Genomic DNA, 17,801 nt, shown 5'->3' on the forward strand with positions numbered 1-17,801 from the left:
TTCATTTTCACCTGTTTGTGCACCAATAATCTGTGTTAAGTGTTAAATCTCCTGTGTCTTTACAGTTTTTCATTGAGTGCGGTACTGTGACACTTAGAGATGGTCCATCCATTGGGTAGCTACATTAAGACTGGTGGCTCTCTAGGTACCATTCAAGAGGATCAAACTGTGTATCAACAAGGAAGTTACTTTCTACCTTTCTTGTGTGTCACATTATCTATTACAATACTATTCAGCAAGCATGCCCTGCTGTCACAAGTTGGGACAGAAAGATTGTGGAAAGAAAAACCCCTGTCAAGCTTGCAATAGCCTTTCCCTTGATATAGGTGCACGTTTGACATTGAATGCTGAGAAAATAAGAGGTATCTGCAATGAAAAAAAAAAAAAAAACTCAGGTTTGAATTAAAGAACAGGATTACAATAACATCCAGGCCTTACAAGTGTTTCAGTTCTTTTATGAAACGAAACCAAGAGAAATATCACTGATGTGTGTGGAAATTATTTTTTAAATTGGCATTTTACTCCTGTTTCTACATTTCATTCGAACTTATGCCCTTGAATACTATGTAATTATAACTTCTTTCCTGAGAGCTTTGTAAGGATGTTAATCCAAAGTTGGAAAAATGTTATACAGGAGCTGCTCCTTCATTCTCAGTGATCAAGAAATGTATGGCTGATTTCAAATTTACAACAATTTCTTGAAGACAGTCAATGTGCAGCACCTGCAATCACTCATGGAAACACTGAAAAATGCAGACTATGATGCTGGACCATAGGGGATTGAAGTTGTATTGAATGGTTGATTTCAGAGGCATATCAAAGAGAGAAGTATGATACATTTCAAATAAACAATTAACTAAGAGAGAGGTTTCTGCAAAACAAGTGCTGAGTATGTTGAACAGTGACCAAAAACAACTGTGAATTCATATTTACTACCAATGTCTGTATCATTTAAAAAATAATCCAACTGATTTTGTCCACTCATTTCTTCCAATGGATTTGGTATGGATCCTTCACTCCATGTCATAAATGAAACAAGAATGAAATCAATAGGCATAAGTCAATGGTGCACCAAGCAAAGGTAACTTTATTTTTATGTGCAGGAAGGACCATGACCAGTATTTTCTGTAATATAAAAACTGGTTACTTTTAAAATGCTAAAACAGTTATTGGCAAGTGCTCAACACGTCGTCTTGACCAAATGGTTGTCGAAATACTTGAGAGAAAATTTGGACTGCCAAATGACTTGTCTGCCATAGTTGTTATTTTAATTGCAGGGCACTGTGTAGAATTGTGATTAAAAAATCAGAGAAGAATATTAGGTAACTGAATGTTATTCACTTATGCTGAATTAGTGAAGCAATGTATGATAATTGTTTCTCAAACTTCGTTTCAGCATTTCTCAAACAGTAAACAAATATTTGCTGAAATAAATAAGCTTATGTTTTCAGAATCTACCTTTTGCCACCACATAGAAGATGTCTCAATATATATGTTTGATGTAGTAATAAATAAAGTAAAAACATGCAAATATTTTAGCCTTGCATCTGATTCCAGTGCAGATGTAGCTTCAATGGCTCAATCTACATTATTTGTGCATAACTGCACAGATGATGGGGTAATAGAAAAATAGCGGAAAGGTTGAGGAGGAAGGCCAGTGTTCACTCTGCTTGCCGGGGGGGGTCTCATCCGAGATGTGGAGGAGGCCCTGCTGGCGGCGATAGAGAGCACTGGGTGCACCCGACTGCAAATTTTTGCCCATGTCGGCACCAGTGACTCCTGCCGTCTGGGTTCAGAGGTCATCCTCAGTTCGTACATGCGGGTGGCAGAGTTGGTGAAGGCGGACAGCCTCGCTCACAGGGTGGAATCTGAGCTAACTATTTGTAGTATCGTTCCCAGAACCGATCGCGGTCCTCTGGTTTGGAGCCAGGTACAAGGCTTAAACCAGAGGCTCAGACGATTCTGTGAAGATCTGGGGTGCAATTTCTCGACCTCTGCTATCGGGTGGAGAAATGTAGGGTCCCCCTGAATAGGTCAGGCATGCACTACACACAGGAAGCGGCTACAAGGGTAGCGGAGTACGTGTGGAGTGCACATGTGGGTTTTTTAGGTTAGAGAATTCCTTCCCTAGGCCTGACAAAATGCCTCCTGAGACACGGCAAGGTAGGAGTAGGCAAAATGCAACAGGAAATAATGTGCTAATAGTAAACTGCTGGAGCGTCTGTAGAAAGGTCCCAGAACTGCTCTCATTAATAAACGGTCACAATGCCCACATACTACTAGGGACAGAAAGTTGGCTGAAACCAGACGTAAACAGTAATGAAATCCTAAACTCAGATTGGAATGTATACTGCAGAGACAGGCTGGACAGTGAAGGGGGAGGCGTGTATAACGATAAGAAGTGCAATAGTATTGAAGGAAATTGACGGAGATCCAAAATGTGAAATAATTTGGGTGAAGGTAACGGCTAAAGCAGGCTCAGACATCGTAATTGAATGTCTCTATAGGCCCACTGGCCCAGCAGCTGTTGTGGCTGAGTACCTGAAGGATGATTTGGAAAATATTTCGAGTAGGTTTCCCCACCATGTTATAGTTCTGGGTGGAGATTTTAATTTGCCGGATATAGACTGGGAGACTCAAACGTTCATAACGGGTGGCAGGGACAAAGAATCCGGTGAAATTTTTTTAAGTGCTTTATCTGAAAACTACCTTGAGCAGTTAAACAGAGAACCGATTTGTGGCGATAACATATTAGACCTTCTGGTGACAAACAGACCCGAACTATTTGAAACAGTTAACACAGAACAGGGAATCAGTGATCATAAAGCGGTTACTGCATCGATCATTTCAGCCGTAAATAGAAATATTAAAAGAGGTAGGAAGATTTTTCTGTTTAGTAAAAGTGACAAAAAGCAGATTTCAAAGTACCTGACAGCTCAACACAAAAGTTTTGTCTCATGTACAGATAGTGTTGAGGATCAGTGGACAAAGTTCAAAACCATCGTACAATATGCGTTAGATGAGTATGTGCCAAGCAAGATCGTTAGAGATGGAAAAAAGCCACTGTGGTACAACAACCGAGTTAGAAAACTGCTGTGGAAGCAAAGGGAACTTCACAGCAAACATAAACATAGCCAAAGCCTTGCAGACAAACAAAAATTACGCAAAGCGAAATGTAGTGTGAGGAGGGCTATGCAAGAGGCATTCAATGAATTCGAAAGTAAAGTTCTATGTACTGACTTGGCAGAAAATCCTAAGAAATTTTGGTCTTATGTCAAAGCGGTAGGTGGATCAAAACAAAATGTCCAGACACTCTGTGACCAAAATGGTACTGAAACAGAGGCTGACAGACTAAAGGCCGAAATACTAAATGTCTTTTTCCAAAGCTGTTTCACAGAGGAAGACTGCACTGTAGTTCCTTCTCTAGATTGTTGCACAGATGACAAAATGGTAGATATTGAAATAGAGGACAGAGGGATAGAGAAACAATTAAAATCGCTCAAAAGAGGAAAGGCCGCTGGACCTGATGGGATACCAGTTTGATTTTACACAGAGTACGGGAAGGTACTTGCCCCCCTTCTTGCAGCGGTGTACTGTAGGTCTCTAGAAGAGCGTAGCATTCCAAAGGATTGTAAAAGGGCACAGGTCATCCCCGTTTTCAAGAAGGGACGTCGAACAGATGTGCAGAACTAAAGACCTATATCTCTAACGTCGATCAGTTGTAGAATTTTGGAACACGTGTTATGTTCGAGTATAATGACTTTTCTGGAGACTAGAAATTTACTCTGTAGGAATCAGCATGGGTTTCGAAAAAGATGATCGTGTGAAACCCAGCTCGCGCTATTCGTCCACAAGACTCAGAGGGCTATAGACACGGGTTCACAGGTAGATGCCGTGTTTCTTGACTTCCGCAAGGCATTCGATACAGTTCCCCACAGTTGTTTAATGAACAAAGTAAGAGCATATGGACTATCAGACCAATTGTGTGATTGGATTGAAGAGTTCCTAGATAACAGAACGCAGCATGTCATTCTCAATGGAGAGAAGTCTTCCGAAGTAAAAAGTGATTTCAGGTATGCTGCAGGGGAATGTCGTAGGACCGTTGCTATTCACAATATACATAAATGACCTTGTGAATGACATCAGAAGTTCACTGAGGCTTTTTGTGGATGATGCTGTGGTGTATCGAGAGGTTGTAACAATGGAAAATTGTACTGAAATGCAGGAGGTTCTGCAGCGAATTGACAATTGAATCTCAATGTAGACATTTATTTACAATATAGCAGGTCAGCAACTGGAAGCAGTTACTGCCATAAATCATCTGGGAGTACGCATTAGGAGTGATTTAAAATGGAATGATCATATAAAGTTGATCGTCGGTAAAGCAGATGCCAGACTGAGATTCATTGGAAGAATCCTAAGGAAATGCAATCCGAAATCAAAGGAAGTAGGTTACAGTATGCTTGTTCGCCCACTGCTTGAATACTGCTCAGCAGTGTGGGATCCGTACCAGATAGGGTTGATAGAATAGATAGAGAAGATCCAACGGAGAGCAGCGCGCTTCATTACAGGATCATTTAGTAATCGCAAAAGCGTTATGTAGTTGATGATAAACTCCAGTGGAAGACTCTGCAGGAGAGATGCTCAGTAGCTCGGTATGGACTTTTGTTGAAGTTTCGAGAACATACCTTCACCGAAGAGTCAAGCAGTATACTGCTCCCTCCTACTGTATCTCACGAAGAGACCATGAGGATAAAATCAGAGAGATTAGAGCCCACACAGAGGCCTACCAACAATCGTTCTTTCCACAAACAATACGAGACTGGAATAGAAGGGAGAACCGATCGAGGTACTCAAGGTACCCTCCGCCACACACTGTCAGGTGGCTTGCGGAGTATGGATGTAGATGTAGATGTAGACTTTATGGCAGTTATAATCATGAGAGGTCACACAAAAGATTGTGATTTTATGAATGCAATAAAGATTTTATTAAAATAAATGGCTTATCTACAAGCAATTTAATATCAGTGTGTACAGATGGCTGTCTGTCAGTAGCAGGCAAAAAAAATACTTTGATAGAATTAATTAAGAAGGGATGGAAATTATCAGTTACTGCCCATCCATTGCTTACTGTGTGAAGAAAGTTTGACGTGTCAGATTTCAAATAGAAAATTAAAGGACATTATTTCATTTGTGCATGTGAATTTAATCACTGAAAAAGTAAAGAACTACTGTAGGAATTGCAAGTTTGTTAAAGTGATGATATCCAAAATACTACATTCAGATGGCTAAGCGAAGGAAAAGTGCTGGAATGTTTTGTCAGTTTGAAATCAGAATTTTATTCTTACAAAAAAAGTTGAAAAATTTATGCTGAACTTAATAATGAATGCTGGGCACTTACTGCTGTTTTGTCCAATATTAATCAAAATGTCATCAAATTTCATTTGGAATTGCAAGAACCAAACAAGATAACTGGACAAATGGCCAACAAAATATTTGCGTTTGAAGCCAAACTGCAATTGTAAGTAAATGAACTAGAAAAAAAAAGATTTGTCTAATTTTCCAATCATTTTTGTGCTCAGAACGACCTTAACTGTCACCAAAATTATTTACTAAGACATACAGTGTACCATTTGAGAGAATATTTGCAAGAAATAAAAAACAGATTTGCAGCTGTATGAATGCAAAGTCTCGTGGCGATAACATTGAATAAAATGTTCTCGGGTTTCCAACCATGTCAATTGCTTAAAACTAAACGAGCTTTCGGCCAAGCACCCCTTGGCCATTGTCAAGTGATAAGATTGCCAGTGGGCTATTGGTGTGCCCTTATATATGCTAGCTGCTGGCTGAGACATCACTGGTGCCTGTGACAATGCCATATATGGGTATGTTTTGAGTCAGTGTTCGATGTGCCCTCTTCAACCACGTGATCGCTGGATCCCACTCAGCACTGAGCTGCAAGCCACCATCTCTGTTCAGGATGTTTGCGGTAATTTTTATTCCACTAGCTTCCTTTATTAGACTGTCCCAGAAGCTGTTAGTGTGACCCACAACAGAGGTATCGTCAAATTTTATGTGGTGACCGTTTTCTAACGCATGCTCAGCTAACGCAGATTTCTCTGGATAGCGTAGGCGATAATACCTCTCATATTCTTTCCTGTGTTGTTCCACAGTGTGCACTGTTTGTCCAATGTACTTCTGGCCACACTCACAAGATATTTCGTAGACTCCAGGTGTTCTGAGACCTACTGTGTCTTTAACTGGTCTGAGTAATTGACGGATTTTCATTGGAGGCCTGAAGATTGATTTGATCTTGTATCTTTTCAACAGATGGCTTGTCTTGCCCGACACAGAGCCACAGAATGGCAGCAAAGAAAGTTTCCTTTGCTACTCTTCATCGGTGGTCTTATTCTGAGGTATCCAAGAAATTACTTCTTTCATTTGTTGGGCGCTGTAGCCGTTATTCCTGAAAACCTTGCATAGGTGGCTCAGTTCATGGGTCAGGTTATCGTCGTCTGATATTGCTCTTGCATGATGCACCAATGTTTGTTATACTGTGTGCTTCTGTGCTGCATGACGATGGCTGGTGGCGTGCAGGTACAGGTCTGTGTGGGTGGGTTTTCTGTAGATGCTGTGGCCCAGGCACCCATTTTGTTTACGGTGGACAAGGACTTTGAGGAAGTGCAATGGTGAACTGGATATTACTGTTGATGCCATTGAGGTGTTCCAAAAACTCGTCTAGTTTCTCGTGTGCGTGTGGCCAAATGACGAATGTGTCGTCAATGTATCAAAAGAAACACTTCAGCTTCAATGGCACAGTATCTATGGCAATATCCTCAAAATTCTCCATGAAGAGGTTTGCAACAGCTGGAGCCAATGGGCTACCCATTGCTACGGCGTCTGTCTGATTGTAATACTGGCAGTTGTACACAAAATAGGATGACGTAAGAGTGTGCCTACATAGCTCAATCACGTCACTTACAAAGTACTGGGAAATTAGGTCCAAAGCTTCTGTGATAGGCACATTCGTAAACAGCACCACAAGATCATAACTGACCATAATATCATCCTCACTAAGGTGTATATAGTGGATTCTGCTGACAAATTCTGCTGACTTTTTTATATAATGTTCACAGTGTCTCACATGTGAAGCGAGGAGCTTGGCCAAGTACTTCACTAGCTTGTATCTTGGAGAACCTATTGTGGACACAATAAGGTGAATGGCGTCCCTTCCTTGTGTGTCTTCGGTAAACCATAAGCAGTAGGTGGTCTAGGCACCTGTGAGAGAAGATTCTTAACCACACTGAAGGTTGCTTAAGGAGTTCTGATGTTTTTCTAACTATTCTTGATGTCAGGTCATGTGGGAGCTTCCGATAAGTATCTTCGTTCAGTAGTGCACAGATCTTCGTATCATAGTCCTCGAACTCCATAATTACAGTGGCATTGCCCTTGTCAGCAGGAAGTACCATAATGCTTTCATCATTACGTAGTGCGCCCATCAAGTGAAACAAGTGATTTCTGGGATGTATCGGAATAAGACCACCGACGAAGAGTAGGAAAAAAAAAACTTTCTTTGCTGCCATTCTGTGGCTCTGTGTTGGGCAAGATTAGCTGCCTGTTGAAAAGACACAAGATCAAATCAATTTTCAGACCTCCAAAGAAAATCCGTCAATTACTGAGACCAGTTAAAGACACAGTAGGTCTCAGAACACCTGGAGTCTACGAAATACCTTGTGAGTGTGGCCGGAAGTACTTCAGACAAACAGTGCGCACTGTGGAACAATGCAGGAAAGAACATGAGAGGTATTATCACCTATGCTATCCAGAGAAATCTGCGTTAGAAAACGGTCACCACATAAAATTTGAAGATACCTCAGTTGTGGCTCGCACTAATGGCTTCTGGGACAGTTTGATAAAGGAAGTTATTGAAATAAAAATTACCACAAACACCCTGAATAGAGACAGTGGCTTGCAGCTCAGCACTGTGTGGGATCCAGCGATCGCACGGTTGAAGAGGGCACATCGAACACTGACTCAAAACATGCCCATATATGGCAATGTCACGGTCACCAGTGATGTCACAGCTGGCAGATAGCATGTATAAGGGCACACCAACAGCCCACTGGCAGTCATACCACTTGACAATGGCCAAGGAGTGCTTGGCCGAAAGCTAATGTAATTTTAAGCAATTGACACGGTTGGAAATCCAAGAACATTTTATTCAGATTTCCAGCTATTTGAAATATTCAATGCTGTTTCATTTTGATAAAGAATCCTTGGCATGTTGAACGTGCTGATCTCAAATTAGTCTGCCAGTTTGGGTTTCATGAAATTCATTTGATAAATAATGAAACTTCAACATGACACACTGCTTAAAGCTCTACTTATACAGGGTGTATACGACCCGGGACAACCGGGAGATCCGGGAAAAACCCAGGAATTTTTTCATCCAGGAGAAAACTGGGAAAAACCCAGGAACTGTTTAGAATTCCGGGAATTATTCATTGTATTAGTTTTCAGTTAAATTTTTGTGATTTTGACTGGTAAGAACCAATACTCTAACAAAGGATATTACTGTAGCCCACTACTGCAGAATGATATTGCAGCAACAAAACATGAACGAGGGAAAGAAAAATGAAAATAAAACTTAAGTTGTAAAGAAAATGCGCCGTATAAAACAACACAACACAGTGCTCATACAAGCGTCTGCCAACAGCAAAGTGTGTCAAAGGCGTTAGTAAGACTATGCAATGCTTCATAACAACAAATTGCGTCCGATGAGCGTGACGTGACAACTGTTTAAATTAGATTCACTTGAGCAGTAGCAGGTGGGCTCTTGCACATGCACAGTTGAGTCTCGTATGAGCAATACCTTCTTTCGCTTGTGGTTGAAGAAGTGTGGCTGGGGGCCACTATCTAATATTGCCTCGGTTCGGAAATATAGTAAACCTGGGGGTTATGACCAGAGCAGTCTGAGTTGTGGTAGAGAGGTGGGTCTTCGCCATGTGACCTGTGTTTACGTTTAGTGATTTCGTTGCTTCCTCTTTGTTTATTGCTCTCACATTAAATGATAACAAATGGATTTTTGCAGCCGGGAGCTGTCAAATGAATTAAAATACGTTCTGACAACTACTGAAACAAACCTATTTATAACAGGTTGCAGGAAAATATTGCGAATGGTGGTTTGAAAAGTGTTACATTCAAACCAAATTTCCTTTTACGCAATATGAACTATGTGCAAGAATGTACGATGAATTTCTTAAATCACGAAGTGTTTGACTCTCATTTAAAAATCAACTCTTTGAGGACAACCATTTAGAAGAATTTTGAGCCCAGAAGATCAGACATTTAAGTCATTATTACAGATTTTACTGGCACATTTGTGTGATCTATCTTAAAGTGTAACACGCACAAAAAAGATCAACATTATATGTGGAAGCTTAGCTTCTCTTCAGCTTATTAATCTTCGAGACCAATATTATATGTGAATGCTATGTACATTAATTTAAACCATTAAATTTTCTTATTTGTGTGTTCACACTACTTAAGAGTGATATTGCTATTGGCTGAGTACATCACGTGTCCTATGCTGTCATCAGCTGGCGAGATCACATGACATGAGCTATGACTGGCTTACAAAAGCGAATCGCGCTCTCGATTTCAATGCTTCAGAAAGTGACATGCGATATTTGGTGGAATTCAAATTCATACCTCTGTAATACGGAAATATGCAGCATACAAGTTGCTGCACATCAAAGGTTTTTCAAAACGTGTTTTCCCCCCCTGAGTTTCATTTCCTAAGTGCCAGGAAATTCTACGTCCGTATATAAAACCATGAACATTCAAAGGATTGATGAGTTTTATAGTTCCAGGGAAGACTATACTGTCACTTAACATGGAAAAAGTGTATTTTCACCCAGGAGAAAGTGTATTTTTAAACGGGAAATCCAGGAAAAAATCCAGGAATTTTTTTTCTTGTCCACGTATACACCCTGTTATAGAACATTGTGAATTCTGTAGATGAGCTCCTAGCAATTATAAAAATTTACAAGACTGTGCAGAGTTTATTTTGATGGTGTCCTTTGACTTACTTTTGTGAAGCTTCAGTTTCAGAAATTAACTACTTGAAAAATGAATATTGTAATTGGTTGTCCAGCCATTTAGAAAACGCACTGAGGACTTTATGTAGTCCAAGTGATGTAAATATTGATGGCATAGCCAAAGAATACAACACCACATAAGTAAACAATTTTATTTTTGTACTTCAGTTTTTTTTTTGCAAATAGAATGAATAAAAATCGAGAATACAGAGTCAAGAACAAACCTTTAGCTTTCTAATTCTTATATAGCCTTTGACATGTGAAAGATATCAGAAATGAAGGAGCGCATTGGCTTTTTGTCATTCTAATAGTCTGAGATTAAAGGCAATAGAATAAAATTGATATGCACATTAAATAATGTAAAATAATTTTTTAATAAAATAAGGAACAAAATATGCCGATTCCAGACTCATTTTCGATAGTGACTCAAAATGATCAGATTACTGATGTGTCCCTTCCTTTCATGCACCTGTCAAGAGACATGAGCATTAGAAGATTACACAAATCAAGTGAATGTTATTTTCACAGGGTTAAGGAAGACTGGACTCAATTAGACCAGCACACTGGAGTCTTTCTCCTTGTTTACTGAAACTAATCAGCAGCACTTTGCTATTTTCTACATGTGCAAACATGGTGGCACTCATTCTGTAAAATTCTGTCAATGACAAATTCCATAATTGGCTCATGGTGCCATAACAATTATTGTATTCAGTGCCAACACCTGACTCCCTTGAATACTCATTAAAAATCTAATTGTTGTCAAAATGGCACATGCCAACTATTGACTGCCATGAATATGAATATGCCCCACAAAATCTAACTGTTGTCAGACTGGTGCCCAGCAATTTAGAATTCTTATTCCCCATATTACAGGATTTTAATACAAACATGGCTGATGATTGTCAGAAACTCCACAATAATTTAATAAGTCAGGTAAATCCAACAGTTGCAAATGGTAAGTATTTATTCTTTACTGGTTTCAAAAATACATTTCCATTAGTTACAGGTGTTAACATTTAATATATTGTAATGAAGGGTAACTGATTTACATCCAAATCTGGTAATGAATAAACACTTTCATTTGCAGCTGACTACTGTACCTCACTTTTTTGTCAAATAAAAAATATGGCTGATCACTGCCAGTAACTGCACAATATTATAGTCAATGAATGAGCCAGGTAGAGCCAACAGTTGCAAATAGGAAGTATTTATTCTTTACCAGTTTCAAAAATACATTTACTTTTGTTACAATGTTAACATTTAATATATTCTAACAAAGGATAAGTGACTTATATGCAAATCTGGTAATGATTAAGCACTTACATTTGCAGCTGCCTACTGTATCTCTCTTCTTTGTCTAAGGAATTATAGTAGGCGTGCTAAAAGCCAGCTGATCACCTTGGGGTGATGCTTGGTACAGGAACATAGATAGACTTGTCACTGTAGGATGAAGGGACATGGTAGGACAAATGTTTTCCTGTTTATCTTCCAGTGCTGACATTTCATGGGCATGTGTGTCTCATACCAATCTCCCACTTCAAATGTGGTACATATTTGTAGCAAGTAATATGAAATAAAGTTAAGGCTGTTGTAGTACAGGACAATGAGTAAAAGAAAAATAACATTCAAAACATTAAGTAAACATTTGTGCCCATGTCTCTTCTTGCATAATGCATTTAAAAATAAGTACACTTACTGTTGTTGTTGTTGTGGTCTTCAGTCCTGAGACTGGTTTGATGCAGCTCTCCATGCTACTCTATCCTGTGCAAGCTTCTTCATCTCCCAGTACCTACTGCAACCTACATCCTTCTGAATCTGCTTAGTGTATTCATCTCTTGGTCTCCCCCTACGATTTTCAACCGATCCCTTCTTCTGGTCAAGTTGTGCCACAAACTTCTCTTCTCACCAATCCTATTCAATACTTCCTCATTAGTTATGTGATCTACCCATCTAATCTTCAGCATTCTTCTGTAGCACCACATTTCGAAAGCTTCTATTCTCTTCTTGTCCAAACTATTTACCGTCCATGTTTCACTTCCATACATGGCTACACACCATACAAATACTTTCAGAAATGACTTCCTGACACTTAAATCTATACTCGATGTTAACAAATTTCTCTTCTTCAGAAACGCTTTCCTGTTATTAATCAGTTAATCATCCACTCCCAAAGACAGCACAAAAACACCTAGTCAAGAAATAACTGTCACAAGTTTGAGTTTGTCAAGGGAGGCAGCAGTATTAAACAGAGAACAGTCAGCAGGAAGTGTTCTGAAAGGTGTCAGCTAAATGATTAGTATTCGGAGGCCAGTCTGTTGGGAGCTCATAACATACTAATTTATGTAGGTTACCTATTAACAATAAGGTCAGTACACATGCAAACTGAGGCGCCACGCCACAATGTCAGTATTGGCTCTTGAGCAAAAACATTTGACAACCACTGACCTATAAGAAGGCTATGTGGAGAAATAAGTGAATTTTTGACACACTGTTTTCTTTCCACCTTGCTGTCATACTTATTGTATCTATTTATACAGAAGTAATTTTTTATGAGTTATGCTGTTTGTTATCAGTCACCAAGTCAGGTGGCAGCTCACTGGACTGGCATTTAGGATAACGGTTCAAATCTTTGTCCATCCATCCAGACTTAGGTTTTCCACGATTCCTCTAAATCAATCTAGGAAAATTCTGGGATAGTTCATGTGAAATGGCATGGCCAATTTCCTTCCCTATCCTTGACACAATCCAAGCTAGTGCTCCATCTCTAATGACCTCAATGTCGACGGGAAGTTAAACCCAATCTTCTTTCCTTCCTGCCTTCCTTCCTTGTTATCAGTCCATTATCAGTGCTCTTTTGTTAATAAAATGGAACTCTACATCTACATCTCTATTATGTAAGCCACTGTATGATATGTTGTGGATGGTATGTACCGTACAAATCTCATTATTCTCCTTCATATTCCATTTATGCATGTTATATGAGAAGAAAGATTATTGGTACCCCTAGATATGGGACCAAATTTCCCCAAATTTAGCATCATACTCATTAGGAGAGATGTTTATTACCACTACTTCAATGTACACATACTGTCAGGCAGAATGAAAAGGCAGATAATGAGAAGCATCAGTAACATACATCTGGTTAGAAAATCAAAAGTAGAAGCAAATGGTGAAGAACGAGAGATCAAAGGGAATCAAATGCATTGTAACCCTATACAATGAGAGTGCATAATCAAACAGTGCATGCCACCACAATCTTCCTAAAGATGCACCAGCACAGCAGACATTGTGCCATGTGCCAAACAGCCATATGAAAGCTGTGTGCTGGGGACCTTGGACAGACAAATGTTATAGTTGTACACTCTATGTTAGAGTGTGCACAATGTGCTTCTTGGTGAACTTTGTTTATACCAGTTACTACTTTACTCAATGTCTTAGTATACTTCTGCATGTGTAAATGAAGCAAAAGAGGGTTACTTGGAATTCTTATATTGTGTTTGTGCAACATTACAATGTTTTGATGACTTGTATGGAGTTCTACTCCATGTGTTCTATTTATTGTTTCATTATGGTCAGTCTGTCAGTAGAAGAAATTCTTCAGTCTCTTGTTGAACAGCAGAGTTTAAAATATGCTACCTCAATATTCAGGGTATGGCAGATAAAAACTTAATAGTCAACAAATTTTCAAATGAAAACGTGGTAGATATTCTATGTTTAAGTGAACATTGGTGTAAAGAGGATGAGCTTGGGTACAAAGTATTGGATGATTATGCACTACTTAGTTGCTATTGCAGAAAACAGCACTTACGTGGTGGGGTAGCAATATATGCAAAAACACCTCTTGCACCAAACTGTGGCAGGATGGATCTCAGTGGCCTTTGTGATGAAATGTATTTTGAAAAATCAGGTCTAGTAATTGAGAGCCTTAAGCTAATGATAGTAGTAGTGTACAGGCCACGTAGTGGCGACCCCCATATATTCCTGGAGAAACTTCAGGAACTCTTTAATGTACATATGTATACTGAAATGGAAAAAATACAATACTGTCATTGGAGGGGATATCAATTCAAGTTTTGATGTCCTAAAGGACAGAGAAACTGTGACAGAGCTCAAAAATGTGCTTCAACAATTTAGCCTGTACTATGTTAACTGCAGACCTACCAGAGGCTCATCCTGTCTAGACAATATATTTACAAATATTAAGAAAACTTGTATGTCCACTGATGTAATTAGTTTCTCTTTCTCAGACCATGATGCAGTATATCTTAGTCTTAATAATGTAATTTCAGACTGCGTCAAGCCAGAATCTAAAATTTTGATTACTAGACCAGTGAGTAGAGAGATAACTTATTTCAGTTGGGACACATATTTTATTAGCTTTCAACACTGTTCAACTGATATTGTTTTCACCAAGTTTTTCTCCATATTTTTCAATATATTTGAAAATAACATCCCTCTGTACAGTGAATATTAGTAGTTATCACAAGAAAAGGAAAACGAAGGAATGGTATACTCCACAGTTAGGGCAACTGAAAAATACTGTTATGCCGTATTCTAGTCTGCACAAAACCAGTAAATCGGAACTGTATAAGAACTGTATGCTAAAGCTAAATACAAGTATAGGAAGGCAATAAATGAAGCAAAGAAACTGCATAACATAGTAAACATTGAAAAATCTAACAATAAATGCAAAAAGGCCTGGAGTGTAATAAACTCCATTGCTCACACTAAACACAAAGAGGAAATCGCCATTACCCCAGAAGATTTAATAAATATTGCATTCAGTCCATTGAAGAAATTAGTAGCTCAATAAACAAACCCCCTGAAAATGCATTTAGTATTATGGACAGCTGCTTTGAAAAGCACCCCCCAAGCACCTTCACTTTCACAGAAGTGAGCCCAAATAATATCCTAAAAATAGTGAAAAATTTCAAATCTTCAGTTAGTGTTGATTACTATGATATGTCATGTAATTTGTTGAAAGATGTTATTGATTGTGTGATTTATCCCTTAACTTTTTGTATTAACAAATGCCTAGTTGAAAGTAAGTTCCCCGACATACTAAAAATTTCTAGAGCTGTGTCCGTATATAAAAAAGGGGAAAAGAACTGTCCCACTAGTTACTGACATATATCCATAGCCCCAGTGTTTTTCAAAAATTTTAGAAACAATTATGTATGAGCAAGTTAGTGTCTACTTGGGTAAACTAAATATAATTAGTGATAAACAGTTTCGATTTAGGAAAGGTAAATCCACAATGGATGCAATGGACTCCCTCATAAAATTAGTACTAGATGTGTTCGAGGCTAGGGACTATGCCCAGGCTACATTATGTGACCTGAGCAGAGCCTTTGACTGTGTAGAGCATGACTCTGTGCTGAATAAGCTAGTTTACTATGGTTTTGATAACAACAGTATAAATATGTTCAGGTATTTTCTAGAGAACTGTCAACAAGTTGTGTGCATTGGTAGCGAGAAATCAAATTTGGTTAATATTAGGTACAGAGTGCCTCAAGGGTCAGTGCTTGGACCTTTACTGTTTATACTAATGATGAATGACCTGCCCTTGTTCATAAATTCTCACACAATATTGTATGCTGACAACACAACTTTTATACATAAAAGCTCTGATCTAGGTACACTGAAAACACTGACCAAAAATACCCTTGCTCAGTCTTAATTATGGTTCAAAATGGTTACTAAATGAAAACAAAACCCAGACACTTTACTTTAGCTTCAAAGAGATTCCTAACAACCAAGAACTAGAAACTGTCAAATTTTTAGGTGTTACTATTGACAGTAAATTGACATGGGAACCGCACATTAAAAATATATTGGCTAGGCTTTCAAGAGTTATTTATCTAATTAGAAATTTAAAAAGACATGTTCCCAATGACTATGTGAGATCAGCATATTTTGCCTTCTTCGAAAGCATCATCTCTTATGGAATCTTACTGTGGGGTAGTAGCTGTCATGTAAATGATAAGCCGGCCGTGGTGGCTGAGCGGTTCTAGGTGCTACAGTCTGGAACCGCGTGACCGCTACGGTCGCAGGTTCGAATCCTGCTTTGGGCATGGATGTATGTGATGTCCTTAGGTTAGTTAGGTTTAAGTAGTTCTAAGTTCTAGGAGACTGATGACCTTAGAAATTAAGTCCCATAGTGCTCAGAGCCATTTGAACCATTTTGTAAATGACATTTTACTTTTACAGAAGAAAGTAATAAGAATAATAATGGATTCTGATAAAACAGAACATTGTAAACCTCTGTTTATTAAATTGCAGTGTCTGACAGTAGTAAACGTATTCATTTACAATGTTTTATTGTACATTAGAAACAATGTCTCTAATTTTGTGTTGAGAAGTGATATTCATAGCCATAATACTAGAAACAGAACATTCATACATGTGCCATATCACAGATTATCAAAATCGCAGAACTCCTACCTACTTCTCGGACTAAGGATGTTTAATAGACTAAGTGCTGACTTTAAAGAACTGCCTGTAAATTTTTTAAAGCAAAATTATACAAGCTACTAGTGAACAATCTGTTTTACACCACTGATGAATTTTTTAAAGATGAAAATACTGTTTTCTAACATGTACCTACTTTATGTAAACCAATTTACATCAATATAGTAGTTTATGTAGAAGCATATGCTCTTGACTTTGTCTGTTGCAGTAATCAGCTGAATGACAATAAAATTTTATTATTATTATTATTGTTGTTATTAGCAGTGAGCTCTCACCAACCTGCAGCAGGCTCTCTCCATTGTACTGAATAATTTGACAGCATTGATAACATGCTGTCATGTTATCAATGACAGGGTTCACTGCCATTGCCACAATCCCCACCATTTCCTATGTATGATGATACTGTGGATGATTGGGATGCATGCAAAAAATGCCTTCAGCAACATTTTGAAGCTTTTGTTGTCCCTGACCCCATTTCCTGGTCTTTTGAAGTACCTATGTTGTTGTTGTTGTGGTCTTCAGTCCTGAGACTGGTTTGATGCAGCTCTCCATGCTACTCTATCCTGTGCAAGCTTCTTCATCTCCCAGTACCTACTGCAACCTACATCCTTCTGAATCTGCTTAGTGTATTCATCTCTTGGTCTCCCCCTACGATTTTTACCCTCCACGCTGCCCTCCAATACTAAATTGGTGATCCCTTGATGCCTCAGAACACGTCCTACCAAACGATCCCTTCTTCTGGTCAAGTTGTGCCACAAACTCCTCTTCTCCCCAATCCTATTCAGTACCTCCTCATTAGTTATGTGATCTACCCATCTAATCTTCAGCATTCTTCTGTAGCACCACATTTCGAAAGCTTCTATTCTCTTCTTGTCCAAACTATTTATCGTCCATGTTTCACTTCCATACATGGCTACACTCCATACAAATACTTTCAGAAATGACTTCCTGACACTTAAATCTATACTCGATGTTAACAAATTTCTCTTCTTCAGAAACGCTTTCCTTGCCATTGCCAGTGTACATTTTATATCCTCTCTACTTCGACCATCATCAGTTATTTTGCTCCCCAAAGAGCAAAACTCCTTTACTACTTTAAGTGTCTAATTTCCTAATCTAATACCCTCAACATCACTCGACTTAATTCGACTACATTCCATTATCCTCGTTTTGCTTTTGTTGATGTTCATCTTACATCCTCCCTTCAAGACACCATCCATTCCGTTCAAC

General features: G+C 38.7%; 1 protein-coding gene across 1 annotated transcript in view; it reads left to right on the plus strand.

Annotated features, from left to right (window-relative positions):
* The window catches only part of LOC126150369 (Down syndrome cell adhesion molecule-like protein Dscam2), a 174,095-nt gene that overhangs the window by 126,899 nt on the left and 29,395 nt on the right, over nucleotides 1–17,801 (plus strand). The gene's annotated exons all lie outside the window — the stretch shown is intronic.

The sequence above is a fragment of the Schistocerca cancellata genome, chromosome 2 (genome assembly GCF_023864275.1).
Source record: "Schistocerca cancellata isolate TAMUIC-IGC-003103 chromosome 2, iqSchCanc2.1, whole genome shotgun sequence".
In the NCBI taxonomy this organism is placed as follows: Eukaryota; Metazoa; Arthropoda; class Insecta; order Orthoptera; family Acrididae; genus Schistocerca; species Schistocerca cancellata.